Below are 7,550 nucleotides of genomic sequence, written 5' to 3'. Positions count from 1 at the left end.
CATGCACTCGCTCGGGCACCAAGCATGATCTGAACCGCATCTATCAGAAGCCGTCCGAGCTCCTCCATAGCTACATCAGACGCTTTTCCGAGATGAGGAACTCTATTCCCAACATCATGGAAGCTAAGGTCATCACCGCCTTCATCCAAGGACTCCATCACTGTGAGCTTCACTCTAAGTTCAACTGCAAGCCGCCCATGGGGATTGGCGAGATGATCACGACCGCCAACCAGTACGCCGATGCCGAGGAAGCCAAGGTGTGCTTCAATGAGGATGCGGGCACTCATCTCCCAACTCGCCACAGCGAATATCGCCCTGACGATAGATGCCATAATGATCGCCACTATGATGACCACAGTCACCATTGGGATAGTGGTCGTGGTCGGCCAGAAGGCTCCAAGTCCGGTCAATATCGCCGCCACCGACCAGACCATATCATCGCCGCTGTTGACGAGCCTCGAGCCAAGCGTAACTATGACGAGTAGTACAAGAAGATCCTTGAAGGCCCATGCCCTCTCCACAAGAACGCCGAGCACAAGATGAAGGACTACCTCAGCTTGGCTAAGGAGTTCCAGACCAAAAAGCCCGACGACGACAACAACGACGGAGCCAAGGGCCGCCAACCACCTAGGGGCAACAACAACAATGCCTTCCAGGATCATGACAAGGTTGTCGCCACCATCTTTGGGGGCCTCGCCTCCACTAAGAGCAGAAGACGCCACTGCCAACCCTAGCTATCGCCCCTGGTTTGAGGTCCCCATTGCCTTCAGTAGGGTCGACCAGTGGGCGGACATCCCCTACACAGGGTGTTTCCCCCTCGTCCTCGACGCAACCGTCTAGAAAGTACTTTCAGAAAAGTGCTCGTCGACGATGGGAGCGCTCTAAACCTCCTCTTCGCCGGAGCCCTAAAGGAGCTGGGCCTCAGGATAACAGATCTCATACCCTCAGACTCCTCCTTCTGGGTTGTGGTACCTGGCAGGGCATCCAAACCGCTTAGAGAGATCACCCTACTAGTATAGTTCGGCATGGCAAGCAACTACCGCATTGAACACATCAACTTCTATGTCACCGACTTCAACACCGCCTATCACGCCGTACATGGTCGGTCCGCTCTGGACAAGTTCATGGCTGTACCGCACTACGCTTATCTGGTGCTGAAGATACCTTCACCTGTAGGAGTCCTAGCCCTATAGGCCAACCTCTCCATCGGCTATGCCTGCGAGACAGAGAGTCTCACCCTCGCCGAAGCCACCGACCTCTCCATCCAAATGGCCAGTGTGGTCACCGACGCCAAGACGATGCCCGCCAATGACCTAGAGATCCCATTGCTGGAGCCTCCTCGTGCCTCCGCCAAGTTTAAGGAAACCAAGGAGGTTGGCCTCGGCCTCAACGACCCCTCCAAGACCATGAAGATTGGGTCTCACCTTGTGTCGGCATGAAATTTCGTCCCGTGCCGAGGTCACATGAGCAAGCCGGAAGGGTCTGCTCGATGGAGCTGTAGATCCGCCTAGCTTCAGCGCAGGGATGATTGATCCTGCGCACTCCTCCCAAGATGTGCCAGTCAATTTCACCCTGCAATTGACAAGGAGAGAAAGTTTATCAGTAATTTTGGGGGGAACGTGCTGGTGTTGCCAGACAGTCCCGAATGTGTGGCTCTGAGAGCCGATATGAAAGGAGATCGACTAAATAGTCGATTCTAGCATATTCATAAGAATAAATCGATTAAAGCTCATGGGGTTGTGTAAGAAGAATCGGTTATCATTCAGGATGAATATCATTATTTAAACAAATATTAATCAATGGCAATAAGATGTCAACAATAATTAGTTTATGCTAAGCCAATGGTTGCAAGTAACCGAACCCCTTTTTATGTAAAAAAACAGTTCATCATCATTCAACCATTTAATAGAGATAAATCTAATAAACATATTAGATCTCATCTATCGCTATGACCAATGGGGCATGAGGCAGAATCATGCAGGCCGTAGAAATAACAATTGACTCAACGACCCTAACTTATTACTAATATCAGTGGGGCATGAGGCAGAATCATGCAGGCCGTAATACAATAATAAGATCATGGGGCTAACACATCTTTCAACCTATCGCTACTTCAACGGTCTCGTGACGTGAACTATTCGTGAAAGCACTCGATATCGGCTAAAACAGCTGATTCAGGCATAGCGCACAGTTAAGGTCATGCCCTCTCAGGAACAGATCTACCAAATAACGATCCCCACTCCATGGTGCTAACAGTGGGGTGTGAGGTAGAATCACATAGGCCATGATAACGGGCCATCAAACGGTTTTTGCTAGCAAATAGATCTACTCAAGATCAGATACGCCTTAACCACACGCTATGCACGATCAAGATTGATATAAAACAGCCGATAAAACATAACTCATCATTTAAGATGCAGATTAGATTAGTTTAGATTAACAAACGATGGGTTAAACAAGATATAAGGCCAATTTAGATCAATCCCAATCGGGCGAAGTAGATAAATAATGGAAGCAATAAGCAATATCAGTAACTTAATGAATCTATCTATAAAGGAACGCCACCCTTAGATAGAGCCGATAACTTGACCTTAATCTAGTTTGAGCAGTGGAGGTCGATCAGATCGATGCAGTCGTACTTAAACTAGACAAGAGTCGATAACTAGTTTATACCAGAGTCGCAGTGGGGGTCAACCGGATCGATGTAGCCATAAGAACAGAAGTATAAACCATGACGGTACTTATAGACAAGCAGTGGATGTCGATCGGATCGATGCAACCATACTTGCTAAAGAACTTGTCGAGATCTACTCTACTTCTACTCCTAAGGGGTGGCCGGAGCCGAAAAAAGTAAATGACTTGTATTGGATTGATTGTGTGTCCTTTACAATAGCTGGGCTTTGATATTTATACTCGGAGCCTAAAAACGAGTCCTACTCGAGTACGAATTAGTATAATCTTTGGTACGAAGAAAACATTCCTATTTTAAGATAACTTGGACTCTAATCTTTCCCCTTTTGTAGAGTCCGATATGTATCTTCTCGATGCTAATCATACCTCATCATCGTTATCTACTGACGTCGTTTAAAGAAAATTGATCCCAGTGTCGCATCCGAACCGGCAGATATCAATCTTTACACAATGAACTCCTTGATTGGCATAATCTTGGAAGCCTACGAGTTCCCTCGCTCTTCTCCCAAATTTTGGTGTAAACACATGCCCCCTTGCAACCGTTCTATTACGAGATATACGCATAACAACTGACTTCCCGGCCCAAGTCTTTACATAACATCCCAATAATATCTCTTCCAACTCACTCGGCCCTTTCGCTTTCTCCTCCTTTCTTGAGCTAACTTCAACAACTGACGCCGTCATCGCCAAGGCCCCAAACCCTAGCAAATCTTCTGTTCTATCGAGCCGTCATCCAAGCGATCTTCGTCAGATTCAAACCTATTTTGGCTGCAATGGCGACCATTGACCATGTCCCTGAGGTATGCCTCCAAGCCTCCACTCTCCAAGCATCGGCCGCTACTTCGTATTTCTTTTCTTCTCAAATTTATTTCGTCCGATTTCTAGGAAATGAGGAATGAAATCTTGATTCCATCAGCTGCTGCTTCCAATATCTATTTTCTTGGGTCTATGGGCGGTCCTGATCCATCTGATTTCATCCACCAAGAAACCAACCAAATCCCCTTTAAACGATCTGCAGTGGATTTGTCCTCTTAGAATACCAAAACTCTCTTCAGAAATTGGCCAAGATGTCTAAGGGATGGAGAAATTAGTTCCGTAGGGTGTCTAAGAAAAGGGTGGAGATTAGAAGCTTTATGATCTGAATCAATGCTTGACCCTCTCATTGTATGGAATGGAGAGGAATCATTCACTAGTGATTTCTGCATCTTACTTCTGGTCCAATGCCCTGAATGCCTTTGTATTCGATCATGGTCCAATGACCATCACTCTGGCCGATGTTTACATGTTGACCAGCCTTAGAATTACTAGATCAATGCAGCCTTACGAGTATTTGAGTGCTGGCTCCAAGAAATTAGTCAAAATAGCAGACTATATAGGATGGGCCAGTTACATTCTAAACCATGTTGGAGATGGATCAGCTGTCAGTGAAAGGGAATATGTGGCCTTTCTAAACATGTGGCTGGAAAGATTCATTTTCTGCGGGTCATCTTATGGTCCAACCTACAATCACAAACTCATGGCGGAGCACCTAGCATTAGGCAAGGATATTCCTCTTAGAAAGTATCTGCTAGGAGCTGCTTATCATCTAATGTACCAGGTGGCTGCTTAATTATTGAAGAATGAACCAGTGCATACTGTCAGCGGCCCTTGGTGGTTAATACAACTGTGGCTTAACTTGTATATGCATAAGTTTGTGAGACCAGATCTCAAAAGCCTGAGTTTCCCTTCTTTCAACTTTGATGAGGAATATAGAGGTGAAGAAGGCAGAACTCGACACTGCATGAGCTATGGTGAGGCTACATCGGCCATAACAATTGATTTCAATATTGACCATCTCTTCAAGAAGTTCTATAGAGGGTTTGATGTGAACATCCTGACTTGGCTTCCATATGATGATGAGAATGATGAGCTGACCTTCCCATTCAAGTTTTGATTTGAGTCAGGTTGTTCAGACGATATGGCGGCTGCAATCTTCAATTCTTTCGTCAAGCCCTATGTTCTTCCAGCCGAGTTTCATCATGGCCATGGCAAAATGGCCACAGGCTCTTTCACTCTAGGCAATCTTCCAACGTATGAGTTTTACAACCCATCCTTTGTAGCTCGCTAGTTTGGTTTCGGTCAATTGCCTCCCTAGCTATTCTTTAAGGACATACTGAAGCCACGGGAAGATATCAGTGAAGTACTGGAAGCCACAAGAGTTTTTCAACTAGGATCAGATCTTCCTTCCCTCTGTTTGCATGATTGGATTAGAGTCAGCCTTTCTTCTACTCTCTTCAACTCCTGGTGGCAAGAATGGCGCTCCCATCTTTTCTATGGATCGGTCCACCCCTTGTGTATAGCCCTAGATGGAACATTTGCTTCTGACGGAGAGGTAATTTGCTATTTCTCTTCAAGAAAACTGCTTGACGAATTCCTCTGCTAACCATCCTAATTGATTTTTTTAGGATGTTGAATTTGATCCTCCGAGCTTGGATAAGAAGGGGCGTCCTATAGATTACCAGCCACCATGCCCGGTTTCAAGAATGGGATCGGCTGCGCCTTCACTGAAGAAATTGATGAAAACTCCTGCTGCCCCCACAATTGTGACATATCAATCTTCAAAGAGCAAGGTGGTCCAAGGGGCAACCTAGAAAACCACTACTAGGAAAAGACTCCGTAGAACAAGACCATCAGCTGCTCAGGTAAACAATTCATCTCCTTCTCAAAATGATATTCAATTGCTGACTTCGTCCCTTCACAGTTATCGACCATTGCATCCCAACCTGCTCTGGGTGCGGAACTGCCATCCCAGGCATTCGACTCAGCGCCAACTAAACCTCCATCGACTGTTCCACGAAAGGAGCCGATCTCTATTGAAATAACCGATACTTCCACAACAGCAGAAAACATGAGTTTCCACCCTTGATATTTTGTTGGAGTATTTTCTTTAACTTCTTGATTCACTCAGCTTTCCAAGCTTTATTTGATTATTTATCATGCCAGATACTCTCTGAGGAAATGCCTGTGCAAGAACAAGAGTTTGGCAGTTCACCTATTAACAACGATCCTGTTGACATTGGGAATAATCCTATTGTTGATACTCATACTGCCAATTCCCCAATCTGGCACACACCTGATGGTAAGGAAGTCGTATGCCCCTTTTTTATTGCAATAATCATGAATTAAAAATCTTCCTTGCCATTGCAGATACCAACGCTGGAAGCTTAGAGCCGATTCAACCAGATGTTATTGGTGCATTATCAGTTGTTCCTCCTCTTCGGATAGAGGCTCCTACAGAGAAGGTATTGTATCCTCTTTGCCATCCGCTTTGTGATAAACTAATTCAAACCCCCTAATCAAGATTTCCCTTATACATAGGCACTTGATCTTCTAGCCCAGAGCTACTCTTTCAATCTTGAGGAATATTTTGATGAAGATGAAATCAGATAGTCAGCTACTTCCTCTAGTGAAGCTTTATCGGAGGAGACCAGAAATCGGCTAAGAATACACTGCCAATATTCGAGAAGAATATAGCCGATCTGGTCCAAGATATTGATTTAATGCAGAGAGTCTTCTTGGCCATTAAGGGCGATCCATCCCTAGCTCTCTCCAGAGTCTTGTCATCTTTGTCTACTTTCGAAGATCAGGCTTTGAAGGTGAAAAAGACTCAGAGAAATTTGTCCAATCGTGAAGCCCTACTGGCCAGGGGGAACTCCAATAGGTAAGAGGCTAAAGAGCTAGCGCAGTTGATTGATGATTTGAAGAACTCCTCCCTCAGGACCAATCCAGAGTTGTCCTGATTGGAAATCAAGCGTGCAGAACTTGAGAAGGAGCTAGAAAACATGAAGGCTGCCATTGATCATCGCAAGTCCATTCTGGCCCAAATACCTGTTGCCATCAAATAGAAGAAATAGGAACTATTGGCCAAGGTGAAAGAAAGTAGAGCCATCCAAAGCAGCCTTGAGAACACTCCTAGAACAACCGAAGAATACGAGCAAAAGATTGTAGAAGCTGATGCTATCTGGCAGGAGTACTGAAAGTCATCCAAGATGTCCTAAACCTATAATCTGTATCTTAACATGTGTCTCATGTAGGATCACTGATAACCATATTTTCGTTGCCTCGTTGTATTTCTTGTTTCGGCTAAAGAGTCGATTTGAAAACAGCCGACTCCATACTCCCAATCTTAATGCAATTAAGTATGAAAATCTGGCTTTATCAAGAGAGCCCTTCGATTTTCTTCCCTCAGTCGCCCAACGCCGTATTTTCTTTGGTATTAGTAAGGCAGCGCTTCACCTTATATTAATTGTGGTTGCCTTTCGCACTTCTCGAGGCATCCACCTCTCTGTTCTGTGGCTTCAAATACCAGCCGATGGTTTCGGCCTCGAACACATCTCCATTCACAATTGTTCCTTTGCTCTCCTCCGCCTACCAAAACCATGTAGCAGTTTTCTTTCTCCCTTCCGTAGATCCAATCATCCTTCATGGTCAGTGAGGATAACCACGGCAAGCGCATGGTGGAGGAGATACTGGAGGAGGACATGTCGGCGAGCCAGCGCCTCCGATGCATGAGGTGAGATTGATGACTCCTGCTCATGGTGACGATCTATAATCTTCCGCTCATAGTGATGAACTCTTCTATTTTGTTTCTAGGTTTGTTGTGAATGACAGCCTCCATCCTCTTCCTAGGGCCGGCGAGCCTTTGGATGTTGTGTCTTCCACGCGGCCTCATCATCGGATTCCTCTGATTCGTACAATGGTGATGATGCCCGGCGCTTCCTCCGGAGTGGAGGTGGCTTAGAACGGCTATTCTAAGGTGACTCGAGAGAATGGCCAGATCGATATCTGCCTCGGGGTCTCTTAGGCTGCTCTTCATGCAG

Source organism: Miscanthus floridulus, chromosome 2 (genome assembly GCF_019320115.1).
Source record: "Miscanthus floridulus cultivar M001 chromosome 2, ASM1932011v1, whole genome shotgun sequence".
Lineage (NCBI taxonomy): Eukaryota > Viridiplantae > Streptophyta > Magnoliopsida > Poales > Poaceae > Miscanthus > Miscanthus floridulus.
Note: the sequence above shows the minus strand (reverse complement) of the source record.